The sequence below is a fragment of the Oryx dammah genome, unplaced genomic scaffold (genome assembly GCF_014754425.2).
Source record: "Oryx dammah isolate SB20612 unplaced genomic scaffold, SCBI_Odam_1.1 HiC_scaffold_20, whole genome shotgun sequence".
Classification (NCBI taxonomy): Eukaryota; Metazoa; Chordata; class Mammalia; order Artiodactyla; family Bovidae; genus Oryx; species Oryx dammah.
In genome coordinates, this window is record NW_024070204.1 from 56,652,110 (window position 1) to 56,670,740 (window position 18,631).

At 36.8% G+C, this 18,631-nt stretch overlaps 1 protein-coding gene across 1 annotated transcript in view; it reads left to right on the forward strand.

The window, feature by feature from the left end:
• CWC27 (CWC27 spliceosome associated cyclophilin) overlaps positions 1-18,631 on the forward strand; it is a 253,943-nt gene that overhangs the window by 94,595 nt on the left and 140,717 nt on the right. The gene's annotated exons all lie outside the window — the stretch shown is intronic.

The window sequence follows — 18,631 nt, forward strand, 5'->3', positions numbered from 1 at the left end:
ATCGATCCAAAGACACGAAGAGAAGAGTGCCCCAGCGTGCGGGAGAGAGAGAGAGAACCCTTTGGCCCCTCTTTTTATGTTTTTTTCTCCCCCCTGGGCCTCCCCTATGCAAATTGGGCTTAGTCAGGAGTGCTCTTCTACCTGAAGTCCTCACTCTGGTCCTCAGACCTTCCTTTGACCTTCCTCTGTTCTATTTTCGTGGGCTCTTCTCTTCCGTGTCTTTTAGCCACCACCATTTTGGACTCCTTTTCCCTATTCTAACTACCTAGCAGTTCTGATAAACTATTTTGTAATGCCCCTCACTGTGGGTTTGTTTGATGTTTTCTCATAAGCAGGCAGAGAGTATCAAAAAGTGTCATATTAGGAGTACAGGATACCCATAGATCTTTTTATTGATGATACTATCCCTAACTGTTTCATCAAGGTGGTATGGCCCAGGTTTTCTATTATAAAATCACTATTTTTCCTTTGTGATTAAAAAATATATTGAGGGCACCCTTTGGGACTGCATAATTTTTTAAAAAATTTTAATGAGAGAGACCATTGTGTTCTTTTTTTCTTGTTTTTGACTTTATTTTTAACTGGAGGATAATTGTTTTACAATGTTGTGTTGGTTTCTGCCATATATCAACATGAATTCACTGTATTCTTGCCTAAGGAAAAAAAATTTGTTTTGTCCTGATATATGTTGCTTCTGGATCTCTTATTTCTTGTGAGCTTATCTTAATTCTTGGTACTGTTGAAATGTGGACAAGCAAACCCAAACAAAAATTTAAAACTTGCCAGCTTAATTTTGATGAAAATAGATAGTAAATTACCTCATTAAGTATTTCCTTCTTGAGTTAAGCAAACTAGTTTATAAATTATATCGTATATCCAGTTTAACAAATATTTGAATACTGTGTTCAAATTAATTATTTAGTTATCATATTTAAGGCATTCAACTGAGAGTATATTATTCTTACCGATTTATGATAGTGGAATCTGGTGAACCTTCAGCAAAGGACTTAGGTTGAATATTGCTGAGGTACCATTTTGTTTCAAAATGTTTATAAATCCTAGGCTTTTGAAGTAATCTAATGTTCTTTGGTGGTTCTAGAAGACAATGGACAGGAAGGAGAAAAGAAGTGAATCTGAAACAGTCAGGCACAAATAGCACAGATTGTTTGCTGTCGGCTTACATTGCATTGTGTGGTATGTTCTATTTTTAGATTTTACTTAACTGTTATGTTTTTACTTTCATTCAATTGCTAATCAAGAGTTTCCTCTGTGAAGATGTTTTTGCTATTCTTGGAACCACATGGAGTTTTCCCTTTAATAGTAATACTGTTTGCTGTGGTCCCAGACATGTGACCTTTAAAAAAAAAGGGCAAATCATCTTACTTTTAGTATGTGGTTAGAAGTAGGTTGCCCATTCACATCAAGCCTAATTTGATGTGAGTTAGTACTAACCTTTGACAAAATCCATGGTTTAAAATTTAGACTAGAAAGAGACCATAAATCTTACTGTTTAAATCACCCAAAAGGGTAACTGTACTATTTGTAACATTTCTCCAGTCTTCTGTTCCCAAATCTGTTATTCTGTGATGTAAAGCCTTGGTTGCTTTTCACTACTTTTAAATTTGTTTGCAGAAGGTGGAGCCCAGAAAATGTGCCCATCATTGAATATTCTAAGTTTAGCTAAGGAAAAGCAAGGCTGCTGTAATGTTCCTATTCTAAAAAAGTTGTATTTATCTGAGTTACAGGACTGGTTTACATAAATGAGAAGCTAAGATTTTCCATACACCAGGAAAAGTTTCAAAAGGATGGCTTTTGTGCTTGCCACTTCACCCCCACCAAATGTTACAAACAAATACTCATGTCTGCAGTGGGCCATTTGTGGGTGTACTTAATTGCAGTTCTCAAGTCAGTCAAGCTCAAGACTTTTCCAGGTAAAAATGAGAAAGTCTCAGAAAATTTGTCTTTCCTCTGCACTTTTGGAATGAGGTTTAGCTTTTAAGGTTTACAACTTTTTTTTATTTAATTTTTTTTGTTTGTTTACATAGAAGTAGGTATATCAGAGGCTCACTTTATTTCAGGAGGGAATTCTAATACCTTTGGAGTAAAACAGCACCATTATAATCTCTGGCATATGTAACTACATTTTTGATTGTTGGGACTGGTATTTTAGAGATGTTAAAATCTTCAATAGCTTACTTTATTTTCGTTAACTTTTAAGAAGAACTTTGTACACTGATAAGTTTTTAATGTGACTCCGTTGCTTACTTTGGCTACTGAACTGCCAAATTTGGTTTCAGAACTCAGGAGAAGATTTTAATCATTCTCTTTTTCATAAGGAAACCAGAAAAGATTTCAGAGAAGTCATGTTTAATGTTAGTCTTATCTGTTACTATATAGCAAAACAGCTTGTGCTTAGACCAATAAGAGAGAAATCCAGGCTTAACAAAATCCGTTTTACCACTCTTTTTTCCATGTTGGACACTGAAGAAAACAAAAAACACAGAAACCCCGAAAACTGCTCACAGGGATCTTTCCTATTTAGTTTTACAACTTTACAACTTATTTCGTGTGTAATTTTGCTGAACTTGTTCCAAAATATAAAATTTAAAGTAGTTGATGCTGGTTCTAGGAACTCTTCCTTTCAAAGTATTTTTGAAGTTGAAAACTTTTAATAGTATTTCCTTTGGAAGACATTTTTAATGTCAAAAGATATTTTCTGTTTCTTTTGAGGTATCATTTCTAAAAAGTTGAAATGTCTCTCAAAAAGCACCTTACTATATTTTTCCTAGAGATTCCTGAATTATATACATTTTGTTTCCTGAGTAGGAGTACTGTCTGTTCTAGAAGGACTATTTTCAATTAATCAAATGATCATTCTTTGCAGTTATTATTGATCATGTAATTGATTTATTCCTGAGTAACATAAGTAACATTACTTATTTAGTCAAAGCTGTCTTAGTTTTTCTCTAAATTAAGTACAGTGTTTTGGGTGGGTTTTAGATTGACAGGAGGTTAACATATATACATACATGTGTGCTTTTTAGCTTTAGTTCCTAATTTAATTAACCAAAGATCCAGTATCTTATCAGAAGTAAAGTCAGGGCAAAAGCAGATGTAACATATCTGAGTATAGCTTCTTTTAGTTCATAATAGGAATCAGCAGTTGTTAATAACAAATTACATGCAAGGTAGTATCCTTGAATTAGGAAAAGTTCATTTATTTCTGTGTCACTACCCTTTTAGATTCACTCTTCTAAAAGAACTAAAGATCTGGGAGCTATTCCATTTTCATCACTATTCCAGAAGAACTTAAACTGACCATCTGTGGGCTTCCTTTTAAGGGAATGTTTATAATTACCAGACTCCTGGTTCTTGAACCAAACTCAGTGTCAGCAAGGACATTTTCTCATTCAGAGGGCGAAATCAGAGTTAATACACAGGTGTCCTCTGTCTCTTTACTTACAAGTGTTCTGGAAGGCCCACTTCCCCCTAAGTATTAAACCTGAAATTTATAACTTTGAATCTTAGAATAACCTAATAAGCTCTTGATTTTTTGCATCGAAGAAAAGGAATAGAACTATACTAATCTAAACAGACCAAATTTATACAGTAGTTTGTTTCGGTTTAGAATTTCTTTTATACTCAGATTTGATGTGGTCATATGTGCCTAGGGTATTTTTGAAAAATAATGATTCATATTATGAAAACTTGACTCAAGAAGAAAAGAAGCTACCTGGTCTCTTCTTCAATAGGAAAATAACCTTTCAAAACAATGCAAGATGGCACCATAAAAGAAAAAACTATTTCTCACACACCTCTGACACCAAATGTGTGGTTTTCCACAGCAAGCAATTCTCCACCAACACTAACTAGGTGTTCTACAATTTAATTCAGTTCTGCTGCGTCATACCTCGACTTAGCACACATTCCACAGGTTTCATATATGCTTACTCCCCAACTTCCCTCTTGCCCAGTCATGTCTTATGCTGTAGCCTTTTTACACTAAAGTCCCACAAGACTGTTCCCGCATTTCAGATACTAGTTGCAAGTTGTGGGTTTGAAGATTACCCACAGAGAGTCCAACGTCGTTACAAATCTGAGGCTCCCACATTTTTTCCTCTCTCTCAGGTTCAGTAGTTTGCTGTAACGGCCCACAGAGCTCCGGGAAATACTTTTGTTTACTGGTTTGTTATAAAGGATTTTTAAAGGATACAGGTGAACTGCCAGAGGAGATAATTTTCGCATGAGATCTGAAAGATCCTGAGCACAGGCACCTCTGTCCTCATGGAGTTTAGAGGGTATCACCCTCCGAGCGCATAGATGCTTTCACCAACCCATGAGCTCTCTGAAACCTGAAGTTTAGGGGTTTCTGTGAAGGTTTCATTACAAAAGCATGATTATTAACTCAATCTCCAGCTCCTCCTCCCTCCCTAGAAGATGGAGGGTGAAGCTGAAAGTTCCAAGCTTCTAATCACGGTTTGACCTTTCTGGTGCCAGCCTCTACCCTGAGGCTGTCCAGTTAGCCTGCCAACAATCACCTCATTAGAACAAAAGATACTCCTGTCACCCAGGAAGTTCCAAGAAATTTAGGAGCCCTGTATAAGACACTTCTATCACCCCTGTTATTCAGCAAATCACAAGTATTTTAGGAGATCTGTGTCACAGGCACATCTTCCTATGTCACAGACGATTTTTATAATTTTAGTTCAGTCCTCTTTGTGAACTCCTAACCTCTGTGCCTGACATACACTGGGTGCTCAGGAAACACTTATTGATTGAGTGAATAAGTGAAGTACTTATATCTATTAAGTACCTTCATCAGATCTTTAATTAGATGTGCAGAGGTTAGAGATGTGAAGACAAAGTCTTGGTCCTTAAAACATTTGTTGAGAAGAAACATTAATTCAGCATTCATCTACTGTATGTTGAATTATGTTGATCTCTGTGATGATTCCAATAATGAAGAAGATGAGGGGAAAATAACTTCAGTAAAATGTAGTATAGTGACATAGGAGACAGAAGTTGGGGAGTTAAGTATTATTATACAGGCAGTGTTGGAAAGAATTCAGGTTGACTCTTGTGAAGAAGGAGAGCTTAACAGAGTAGATAGCATTTAGCTGGTAGGCTACCTTCCTTGGGGTCGCAGAGTCGGACACGACTGAGCAACTTCCCTCACTCACTCCCTCACTAAAAACTGAGTGGGATACTGAGGAAACCAAAATTGAAAAAGACACATGTATCCCATTGTTCATTGTAGCACTATTTACAATAGCTAGAACGTGAAAGCTACCTAGATGTCCGTCGACAGATGAATGGATAAAGAAGTTGTGGTACATATACACAGTGGAATATTATTCAGCCATAAAAAGGAATGCATTTGAGTCAGATCTGATGATGTGGATGAACCTAGAAGCTACTATACAGAGTGAAGTGAGTCAGAAAGAGAAAGATAACTATTGTATCCTAACACATATATATGGAATCTAGAAAAATGGAGCTGAAGAATTTATTTACAGGATACCAGTGGAGAAGCAGACATAGAGAATAGACTTATAGATGTGGGGAGAGGGAGGAGAGGGTGAGATGTATGGAAAGAGTAACATGGAAATTTACATTACCATATGTAAAAGAGATAGCCAATGGGAGTTTGCTGTATGGCTCAGGAAACTCAAACAGGGGCTCTGATTCAATCTAGAGGGGTGGGATGGTGGGAGATGGGAGGGAGGTTCAAAAGGGAGGGGATATATGTATATCTATGGCTGATTCATGTTGAGATTTGACAGAAAACAACAACATTCTGTAAAGCAATTATACTTCAATTAAAAAAATTAAAAAAAAAACAACTGAGTGGGATAAAGACAGGCCAATCCTTATTGGAGGGGATTTGAGAAAATACCTGAAAGCAGGAAAACACAAGGCCTGGTGAGGGAGCTGGGAGAGACCCCGCTGTCTTCATGGACGAATACTGGGGAAAGAAGCGCTGGTCTGGAGTGGAGGCTGAGGCAGTCTGTCTCGGCTTTCCATGGAGGGCTATTTAAGGTTTCTGAGCGCTACACTCGTAAGATGGATTACAGCAGTGGAAGACTGGAGGCAAAAAGATCAGTTAGGAATCTGGGGCAGTTATACAAAGGAAAGATTAAAGCACTTGAAAAGAACATAGAAAGGAGAAGATGGGGGAAAAGTTGATTGTGAAAGAAGAAATGGCAGCTAGACATGGCACCGACTGAGTGCCCAGAGGGGATAGAATCAAAGAGGATTCCTGACACTTCTTACCAGGGGCCTGGTAACTGCCTGAGCAGGGCCATCTGTGGCCAGAAGACTGCAAATTACAGATTTTCTTATACCTAATCTCACAGGATTCTTTTTGGGAGGAAACTCCTGCAGATGAGCTCCGTGCCAGGGACATAGCCCTTCAGGCCTGCCCGCTCCTGAGCCAAATCTCCAGTCTGGGTCTGGGAGTTAGTGTGGTAGGAACAAGTAACTGAGTGTGCCAAGCAGAGAACTGAACTCTGCAGGCTGTTCCAGAGAACAGCCAGATGGGGAAGAATGACTCTACCACCCCAGAGCCCTGTCCTGAAAGGATGTAGATCTGAAGATGGAGTATTCGAAAGGACTTAACAGAAGGAGTTGCCAGAAAAGAGAATTTTTGTTGTTGCTCTTGTATGTGTTTTAACTTTCTCTCACTTTTCATTAAAAAGGAAGGGAGGGGATGTAATATGTACTAATTCAAGACATTTCAGAAAATAAAAACTTGTTTAAAAAAGTTTTCCTCATCTATATAGAACTGTTCATATTTTTGGCATAATACTTATAAGTTTTTCTATGGAGCAGGTTTTTTTCAGCTGAAGGTAGTGGTGTATGCTATATAAGGCAACAGGCAGCTACTATAATTGCTTGTTATTATTTGTCAACAAGATGGGATTCTCGGGTGGCTCAAATGATAAAAAGTCTGCCTGCAATGAGGGAGACCTAGGTTCAATCCCTGGGTCAGGAAGATCCCCTGGAGGAGGAAATGGTAACCCACTTGAGTATTCTTTTTCTTTTTTTTTTTAATTAAAGGATAATTGCTTTACAGAATTTTGTTTTCTGTCAAACCTCAATGTGAATCAGCCATAGGTATACATATATCCCCTCCCTTTTGAACCTCCCTCCCATCTCCCTCCCCATCCCACCCCTCTAGGTTAATACAGAGCCTCTGTTTGAGTTTCCTGAGCCATACAGCAAACTCCCTTTGGCTATCTCTTTTACATATGGTAATGTAAGTTTCCGTGGTATTCTCTTCATACATTTCACTCCAGTATTCTTGCCTGGAAAATCCCATGGATGGAGGAGCCTGGCAGTCTACAGTCCATGGGGGTTGCAAAGAGTTGGATACGACTGAGCAACTTCACTTTCACTTTCAGATAGGAGTTAGATCCTAAAAGGACTTACCCATTGTTGGGGAGCTGTTGAGTTTTAAGCAGGGGAGTGCCATGATCAGATTTATGTTGGAGAATGGTTCTTTTGGCCATAGTGTTCTTGTTGATCAGTTGAGTTGCTAAGTCACATCCAACTCTTTGTAACCCCATGGACTACAGCATTCCAGGCTTCCCTGTCCTTCAGTGTCTCTTGGAGTTTGCTCAAACTTATGTCTTGAGTTGGTGATACCATCCAAACATCTCATCCTCTGTCGTCCCCTTCTCCTCCTTCCCTCAGTCTTTTCCAGCATCAGGGTCTTTTTCCAGTGAGTCAGCTCTTCTCTTCAACTTCAGCATCAATCCTTCCAATGAATATTCAGGGCCAGTTTCCTTTAGGATTGGCTGATTTTATCTCTTTGCAGTCCACAGGACTCTCAAGAGTCTTCTCCAGCACCACAGTTCAAAAACATCAGTTCTTCAGCGCTCAGCCTTCTTTATGGTCTAACTCTCACATCCATACATGACTACTGGAAAAACCATGGCTTTGACTATACAGACCTTTGGAGGTGTAATATAAAGCAGCACAATGTCAGTAATTCTTACCACATTTACTTCCCATCCTAGATTCCCTCTCTCAGTGCCTATGTTCTTGTCCACCTAGATGACCAAACTAGAAATTTGGATGACATCCTAGACTCTTATTCCTCTCATATCTATCTCTACATCTAGTCAGTCTCCAAAACCTACCAGATCTTCTACTTAAATCCTTAAGATTGATTTCTTTATGTCTTCATTGCCACTGTACTTGCCAAGTTCTAGTTTTTATTTTTTACTTAGAACAGAGATTGGCAAACTTACAGCTTACAGACTAAATCCATCCTGCCACTTATTTCTGAATCACCTGTTTCTGAAAGTGTTGACTGAAATAAAAAACACACAATTTGAGAGCTGTGAGTTTCATTTATACTGGGGACTTACTGAGGACTGTATCCCAGGAGGCAGCCTCTCAGATAGGTCTGAGGAACTGCTCCGAAGAAGTAAGGCAGGAGGTCAGCATATATGTGGTTTTGGCAAAGGGATGTGTGCAACCAAATACATCTCAGTAAAAGGTTTCTGCTAGTCACGAGGCACAGATACCTCTGTTAGTGATCTTAGTGCTTTACTAAATATGGGAGGATGCAAGAAACTTAACTCACAAAATTTTCTCCTGAAAATATCTAACTATCTGAAGGCCTGTTTTGCCAGTTTTACCAGAGCACAGAGTACCTCATTCTTGATCTCCACCCTGAACTCCTTTCAGGGTGTGTTGAAGGTCAGCGTCTGCAGTGGCTAGTGACTCAACCCTTGCAGAGCGGATGGCTAGCGACATTCTTCAGTTGGCAGAAGTTTTAATAGAACACAGCCACACTCATTTGTTTACATTTTGTCTGTTGCTGCCTTTACACCACAAGGGCAGAGTTGAGTACTTGTGATCAAGACCATGTGGCCTATAAAGCCAAAAATATTTACTATCTGGTCCTTTACAGAAATATTGCTGGCCCTTGGCTTATATTGTTGCAGTTAGCTGGCTTCCCTGACTTCAGTCTTCCATCTGGCCTTTACTGTGTTGATGGAGTGACTTTCCTAAAACACAGTTCTAGTCGTGTCAGCTCCCCTTGATCATATTTCTTTAATGGCTCCCAACAGCCAACAGAATTAAATCTACAACTCCTTCACATAGCAGGTACTGAGTTCTAGTATAGTTTCTCAAACCCTAATCCCAAAATGCCTTTGCCAATAAACCCTATCTAAGTCATCAAGTTCTTTGTAATGGTTCACTTTAAAGGGATCATTTACATGAGAACAATTTCCATTAATGTTAATGTTATGAAGTTTAGTTTTTCAAAGTCTTGTACAGAAATTATTTGATGAATTCATGTTTCTATGAGGTGATATTTCTTAGAAAACCTCCATCTATTGGCGGTCTGTTGTATATGTCAGTAAAAAGGAAGAGAGTAAATATTATTGCCAGATATTAGTTTTATCTTCGATGAGAACTCTGAAGCTTGCTAAGATTTTTTAACACTTCTGCTGTTTTCATTTATTTTGTGATTCTGGAAAGACGACTACTACATATTATCAGGAAACAAAGAGAGCCATTTATAGACTTCCAAATTCAGCACAATAAAAAAAGTTGAAGATAGCTTTGTGTGCAAGAGAAAACAGAATCAAAGTTTTGCTACGTATATGAGAGAACATTCTTTTTAGTGTCTTAGCACTAAATAAACAATATTGAAACATTTTTCAAGTACAAAGACATTTCATTTGCAAGTTTAGTCTCAAACAGACTCTATTAATGACATATTCTAGGAGAAATATGTCAGGAATCAGTTCTTTTTACCCTTTATCCCAGTGAGGAATTCTGTCAGAAGAGAAGAACCTTGTTTTCTAGGTTGAAAATGAAAGGAACTCATAGATTTTGATTTGAGAAAGGTCCCAGGTGTTTTAAAAGGGAAATTAGTTGCTTGTCTCTTTCTCAATATTAGCAGAACTTTTTATAGCACTGGAAAATCAAAATGGAAACGTAGTTGTAGCCATTCAAGTACCTATATAGATTTTTCTTCTTTTAAATAAAATTTACTGGAAAATTTTTGAGAAATGTAAATTTTAATTATATGAATTTAATTGCATTTAAGTTATTGAATTTATTTTTATTTTCCTCTTCAGGTAAATTTCAACCCTTTTAGAAGCTAATAGAATTTCAATTAAGTACATGAAGGTAGACTTTTCAAAAAGTTTATAAGCAATTATTTTGGTATATGGCATAGCCTATTGATATAGTTTAGACAGCATAGTCCATCAGAATGATTTTGAAGACATGATAATGTTACCTAAATTACTTTTTTTAATTCCTGAAATAAACTTTCACTAGTACTGAAATATAGGAGATTTCCTTAGAGTGGAAAACAAAAGTAATTGGTTAGAGTGCTTCAGTAATTTAGATGGGCTGCAAACTAATGCCTAGTATTGGTTCTTGTTTATACAAATGAACCCAATGATCACAAAAATCGTCTTAATCACTTTAGATTGTGTAAGTGCTGAACACCTAAAATCTCCAACGCAAACAAAAATGAAGCAAATGGCTCCTAATAAGATACTGTGCTTTTGTCACAACCTTTGGGCTAAAGCACTTTGCTAACAGCATTTATAGATGTCTGGGAGCTACTTGGAGGAAGGACAAAAGAGCCAAATGGAGTTTCAGGGTCTGAAGAAAAAACCCTGTTGGTGATTAAAGGCTTGCATTGCCAAATAGAAGGAAAACCTAAAATTATAAATGATTTCAAATGAATTAACATTCCTTTGAACTTCTAATCAGAACATTTTGAACTCTATTTTAAGAGAAAATGACTTGGAATTATATGGGTCCTATTACCCATCCTTGAGGGCAACTGGCTAATGAACTTGTAGGCAAAGAAACTAGAGACTATGGTATTATGGCATTGTCTCCAACCCCTTTATACTGAAAGATGTTCATATGAAAGAACTAAGTAATTTCTGTCCTCTCTAGAATTCCTAAGGCGGGAGCCAGAACTAATGAATGAACGTTACTAGGAAGCAGTTTTGGGTTCAACAATAAATAAAAACTTTGTAATAGGTAGTAAGTGAAAGTCACTCAGTCGTACTCTTTGTGACCCCAAGGACTATATAGTCCATGGATTTCTCCAGGCCAGAATACTGGAGTGGGTAGCCTTTTCCTTCTCCAGGGGATCTTCCCAACCCAGGGATCGAACCCAGATCCCCCCATTGTGGGCAGATTCTTTACCAGCTGAGCCACCAGGAAAGCCCTGTACCAGGTAGACCAGGCTCAAAATAGGACAGAAGAGCCTGGCAGGCTACAGTCCACGGAGTCACAAACAGCTGGACATGAGTGAAGCGATTAAGCACACACATATGCCATATCACAAAGCATTACAGTGGTCCAAATGGAAGTTAATGGCCCTTTGCCAGAGGTGCTGGGGAGGGGTGTGAATGAGGAGAGAGTGGACTTTTTTATTTTTAAGAAATAAACTTTAAGACCCCTACTGAGTCAAACAGTGAATCCCTGCTTTCTTCTGAGGAAGCAGTGCAAAACTTCTGGACCTTATTTCAGCGTATCATCAAGAAGTTAATTGATTAGTTTATTGAGTGCTGTCTTATGCAAAGTATTGACATAATTTTGCCCCTCCTTCTTGTGGAACTCACTTTTTAAAAAAATTTTTAGGTGTGGTAAAACAGAGCATAAAATTTACCATCACAACCCTTTTAAGTGTATAATTCAGTAGAATTAACTTTATTCATGTTGTATAACCAGCTTCCAGAACTTTTTGATCTTGCAAAACTGAATGTCTATACCTATTAAATAGTCCCCAATTTTCCCTTCCTCCCAAGTTCCTGGCAACCATCATTCTACTTTGTGTTTCTAACTTTGACTACTATAGGTAGTATCACACAGTAGTTGTCTTTTTATTACTGGCTCATTTCACTTAGCCTAATGCCCTCAAGGTTCCTTGATGTGTCAGAGTTTCCCTCTTTTTTAAGACTGAATAATATTCCATTGTATTTATGTACCACATTTTGTTTATCCATTAATCTATCAGCAGACACTTGGGTTTCTATTGTGAATAATGTTATTAGGAAAATGAATGTGTAAATACCTCTGTGAGATCCTGCTTTCAGTTCTTTGAGGTATATAACCACAAGTAGGATTGCTTGGTCATGAGGTCATTCTACCCTTATTAGTGTTTTGAAGAACTGCCATACTGTTTTCCATAGTGCTGAACTCTTTACATTCCCACCAACCGTGCACAGGGGTTCTGATTTCTTTACATTCTTGCCAACACTTGTTATTTTCTGTCTGGGGTTTTTTTTGATAATAGTCATTCTTCTGGATGTGAGGACTTCAGTGCCTTGTGCAATTCCCTACACATAGCACCTACTTTGTAAAAATCCGTGCTTGAGATGAAAACTCCTATTTTCATAAAATGTTCATTTTATAAAGTTGATCTTGGATAAAAAATATTAATAGAGTCAATATTCTCTGTTCTAGGATAGAACAAGGAAGCCACATCTTAGTTCTTCTTATAGCTGTTTCTGTATTAATATTCCAATTTTCAGCACTGATGTTAACTTATATGTGTTTTTCTCATAAATACCTATCAATATCCTAGCTTAGGGTCATAATCCATCTCCTGGTTTTAGCAGTCTGCTTTATTCTTTTATTCTAGCACTTTTAAAATAACACTTGTGAAAGACAAACATACTGATTAGTCTACAAGCAAACTATTCACTGTATCTAGGAATTAAGGTTTTTGGAGTTGTGTGTGTGTGTGTGTGTGTGTGTGTGTTTTTAAAGAGTCTTGTCAAGAAAAGAATCTGGTTTACTACATTTGGAGTTGTAGTGTTTAGTTTTTCTCTTCTCCTTTCTTCCCCTGCAGTGCCTACAGGCTGATATGAGATCACTGGTACTCTGAGCCAAGTTTATAGTTAGTGTGGTCATGTTTAAACTTTTGCTATCTTGAGTAAATGCTTGGTAACCTTAGTATTAACAGTCTAACAATTACCAGTTGCTGGCCTTTTGAAAAAGAGATTTATGATTGTTATCATATTTGAAAAAAGTGGTTTGGGAATAAATAAGGAAGTAAGAGAGCTGAAAGTTTTCACTCCTAAGTAATTATTGCAGAAGGGTGTTTTAAGTAGTATTTTCTTAGCAATGAGTGAAATCAACATTCTGAGACTTTTGCAAGTAGAAAATATATATCTTTTCTGAACATTCTGGCATAATAAGCAGGTGCTTTGTAGCTGTTTCACCTTGTATAGTTAGGGTTGACATAGAGCAGGGCTCTGGGCTATGTTTAAAATGAGGAGGTTTCAATTAATTTATTGCTTCTTTGAGAGCAATATAAGAAATGTGTAAGGTATAGTTATACTCTATTTATGAATCAAAACCAAGTACTATGAGGCTCAAGCAAGTGGAACGTCTTTTAACTTCCCAGGGATAAATGTTTATTGAATAATGACTGAAGCAAGCCTACACAGTGAGCGGTTGGGAGTAATGTGGTAATAATGTACCTACTTAAATAGTGTTCCATCATGACCATTTCACAAATAATATTTGGTTGAACATGAAAAGATTCTTCAGAAAGCTTCGTCAGGTTCTTCTATTTTAATAGAACAAGGCAAACAAGGGTATGGGAGTGCGAGTAACTATCATACTGAACGCTTGGGAGTAACCGTTTTTATTCAGACATTTTCCCTCACGCTCACTTTGATAGAAAAAAACTTTTTCTTGATTTAATGTAGTCTTACTGTAGGTCTCCAAGAGAGAAGCAAAGACTGAAAAGGGCTATTTGTAAGAAATCCATAATATGAGCAGGTCAAACGTAAATTTAGCTATCAGGAGGAAGCTTGGCTTACAGGGAATTATTATCATCACCACCCCCTTTAGTCCAAAAGTTTTTAGGTTATTCTTTTTGAGTGCAGATTTTGTAGTTTTTTAGATGACTGAAGTCTTCAACATTAATTTTAAACAAATATCTCACATTCTCTTTAAAAAGCAAAATGTGTCCTGTAATGAGCCAATTTAGTAGGTACACATACCACCTAATATCAAGTGGCTCAATGGTAAAGAATCTTCCTGCAATGCAGGAGCTTGGGTTCGACCTCTAGGTCAGGAAGATCCCCTGGAGAAGGAAATGGCAACTCACTCCAGTATTCTTCCCTGAGAAGTCCTGTGGACAGAGGAGCCTGGCAGGCTATAGTCCATGAGTATACAAAAGAGTCAGACATGTCTTAGCAGTTAAACAATGAGAATAACACCACCTAATGTCAGTACTTATAGACATGATTGATTTGTTCTAAGTGTTTTAACTTTTTTTAAAATGTTGATATATTTATGCTTTAATTAAAGCTTTTGTAGAGCATATTTTCAAAAGCAAATAAAAATATTTTTCCTAATAGGAAGAAATATTATAAAGCATTTATAGTAAAATTTAAAGAGAGCTTTTTAATTTTTTCTTGAAACTATTTCCTATATATTTTGAGAGCTGTTATACCACTTTCATACTTAAAGAAATTTAGTGTGTTGTGTGTATGTGTATATATGTATGTGTGTGTATGTGTGTGTATATATATATCCTAGATTTTAATCTGAATTTTTAATCATCTAGCTTTTCAACAAGTTTTTGTGTCTGCTGAAATAAAACAATATTTGGGATAAGTTTGTGAGGTTCTCTTATTGCTCTAGTTGCATCATGTAATTCTAGGGAGAATTAGGGACTTGGCTCATTCAGGGATATCACATTCATTAGAAGAAAAGAGATCATATTAAGTCAGTGGTAGTTTTAAGAGGTAGACATTGTTAAAGATATATGTTTGAAGGAATAGTTGGAGGCAGTAGAAATGGACTTATTAGTTGCCTTTTCACAGCCTTTCTGTATAATCAACTCCATTTTTTTTATAGTTCTGAAAATCAAATATACATTGTTTTCTTATTTCTGTAAATATCACTGTATAATAACAGTTTGTGATGGACCAAGTGCTGTTAGCTAATGTAAATAGCCCAGGTTGAAAATACAGGTATGTTGATAAAGATCTGTAAATATGTAAAAGCCTATAAAGAATAGTAATAGTTTACTGGCAAAGAGAAAAGTGTCAGTTGACAGTGCATTTTTCAGTCCATTCTTTCTGAGAAGGTCTCAGATTAGAGACATTGTAAGCTCTTACTTAAGTTCTGAGTAAGTTGTTAATAGCTGAGTGATATATTGTTTTAAAGAATAAAACAATTTATTATGTATTATCAGTTTAAATTTCAGTATTCAGTTTATTCATCACTGCCTAATATATTGAGATTGTGCTTTTTTTCTTTCACTACATTTACTCACTGACTAGTGTTCTGCTACTGTCCAAATAGAGACAAGGATAAATGCCTATGTGTGGGCAGAATACGCTCAGTCAGGGTTTCACTTTATGACTGACTACCAGGTTTAAAAGATCCAGCAATACAAAGCCCATGAAAGTGGAACCCTTGGCAGGGACCTACTGTTAGATAACTTAAGGATCAGACCTACAGAGGAACTGTTAGCACTTTTTGGCAACCTGGAGGGTGTATTGAGTGCCTGATGCATGTGAATATCTAATTTGTTGACTTTGAAAAAAGGAGTCAAACTAATATTCAGTATATTTGTACACATAAGATAGCATTACTAAAGTACTAGAGGTTAGATTTAAAATAGCCTTATTAAGTCAGGGGTGGGTAGAAAAAGCCTTAAAAATGGAAAGCCGCTCAGGTCAAATGTATCAAAGTAATAGAGGAAATCGTGGACCAGAGGTCAGTGACAGATGTGGTACTGGAAATTCATCTTAGACCTCATTGCATTTTCTTTTGGATTTAATAAATAATGATTAGAATTATGATTTCACATTATATAATTCCAGTATCAATTGCACTTTAAAGGAATAACAAGGACATCTACAAAATTAAAATTTTTTTGCATATCAAAGGATATTGTTAAAAAATGAATAGGTGGATACAGATTTGGAGAGATATTTGCAACATGTATATTTGATAAAGACTTGTATCTAGAATCTTACCATTCAAAAATAAGAAGATAGTTTTTTTTTTTAATGAGGAAAGGACTTGAACAGACATTTCACAGGAAGACGAATGGCCAGTAAACACATGGAAAAATGTTCAACATCATTTTAAAGGAAACAAAATGAAACCACTATGAGATAACACCCACTGGATTGACTAATAAAAAAGATTGAAAAACTGGAAGTTTAGCAAAAATGCAGCAAACTAGTCACTGGTGGGAGTATGAAATATGACAAGCAATTTGAGAATTTTTAATAAAGTTCATCATGCACATACCCTGTGTTCCATCATGCCCAGGTGTTTATCCAAGAGAAATGAAAGCATTTATCCACAAAAAACACTTGTACATGTGTGTTCATAATAGCTATATTCATAACAGCCAAAAACTAGAAGCAATCCAAATTTGTATCAACATAATCGATGATAATGTGTATATATTCTTGATGGACTACCACTCAGCAATAAAAAAAAAAAAACAAATTAGTGATCCACACTATAGTATTTTCTATGAATCTCAAAAAGTGCTTTGTTCTGAGTGAAGGAAGCCTGACAACAAAGAGAACATACTGCGTGAGTTTCATTTGTATGAATTATTAGAACATGGCAATCTAACATACAGCGTTAAAAAACCAGAGCAGTGGTTGTGGGCAGGGATAGTGGGGGTGGCAGAGATTATGTGCAAAAGGGTACAAGGGAACTTTTGAAATGATGGAAACACTCTAAGAGTTTGGGTTACCCCCGTGTAAACATCTATCAAAACTTGTTAAACTGTATACACTTAAGATACAGTTTATTACACTTTGTCTAAATTATATCTCATAGAAAAGAAAAAACTTTCGAAAAAGAATAAGACATGATTAGAATTCAGAGTAGAATACCAACATCACTAAAGTAGGGGCAAGTAGACCTATCAGCTATGATGAAGTTACTACAGGGACTTTGTCTGAGGAAAGTACTGCTGTGTGTTTGAGCATTAAGAAGGCAACACATTCCAGAAGCAGAATCAGATGATTCTTTAAGATCCTTTCCTGCTAGGATTCTATTCTTATTGTTAAGTACTTATTCTGTCTCAGGGACTATACTGAGTCCTTTATGTTGATTTTCTTATTCTTGGAGAGAGCTTTTCCAGAGAGTAGTCTTTGTTGTTCAGTTGCCCAGATGTGTCCAACTCTTTGTGACCCCATGGACCGCAACATGCCAGGCTTCCCTGTCCTTCACCATCTCCCAGAGTTTGCTCAGATTCATGTCCGTTGAGTCAGTAATGCCATCCAGTGTTATTGTTCATTTAATTTTGAATTTTGAAACTGCAGCATCAATATTTTATTGTTGGTAAAGTTAATAACAATTACAGATATTTAGTTGGCACATGTCATATATGCACTCTTCCATGTTAATTCATTAAACCCTCTCCACAACCCTACAAGAGTTACTATAACTAGACCTATTTTTGTTTTTTTAATTAATTAATTTATTTATTTTTACTTTATTGGTTTTGTGATACATTGACATAAGTCCACCGTGGGTGTACACGTGTTCCCCATCCTGAACCCCCCTCGCACTTCCCTCCCCATCCCATCCCTCTGGGTCATCCCAGTGCACCAGTCCTGAGCACCCTGTATCATGCATCAAACCTGGACTGGCGATTTGTTTCACATATGATAATATACATGTTTCAGTGCCATTCTCCCAAATCATCCCACCCTCGCCTTCTCCCACAGAGTCCATAAGACTGTTCTATACATCTATGTCTCTTTTGCTGTCTCGCATACAGGGTTATCGTTACCATCTTTCTAAATATATACCATCTTTCTAAATATAAGTATATATAATGCATATATATGCATTAGTATACTGTGTTGGTGTTTTTCTTTCTGGCTTACTTCACTCTGTATAATAGGTTCCAGTTTCATCCACCTCATTAGAACTGATTCAAATGTATTCTTTTTAATGGCTGAGTAATACTCCATTGTGTATATGTACCACAGCTTTCTTATCCATTCATCTGCTGATGGACATCTAGGTTGCTTCCATGTCCTGGCTATTATAAACAGAGCTGTGATGAACATTGGGGTACACATGTCTCTTTCAGTTCTGGTTTACTTGGTGTGTTTGCTCAGCAGTGGGATTGCTGGGTCGTATATCAGTTCTATTTCCAGTTTTTTAAGGAATCTCCACACTGGTCTCCATAGTGGCTGTACTAGTTTGCATTCCCACCAACAGTGTAAGAGGGTTCCCTTTTCTCCACACCCTCTCCAGCATTTATTGCTTGTAGACTTTTTGATAGCAGCCATTCTGACCATTGTGAGATGGTACCTCACTGCAGTTTTGATTTGTATTTCTCTGATAATGAGTGATGTTGAGCATCTTTTTATGTGTTTGTTAGCCATCTGTATGTCTTCTTTGGAGAAATGTCTGTTTAGTTCTTTGGCCCATTTTTTGATTGGGTCGCTTATTTTTCTGGAATTGAGCTGCAGCAGTTGCTTGTATATTTTTGAGATTAATTTTTTGTCTGTTGCTTCATTTGCTATTATTTTCTCCTATTCTGAAGGCTGTCTTTTCACTTATAGCTTCCTTTGTTGTGCAGAAGCTTTTAATTTTAATTTGGTCCTATTTGTTTATTTTT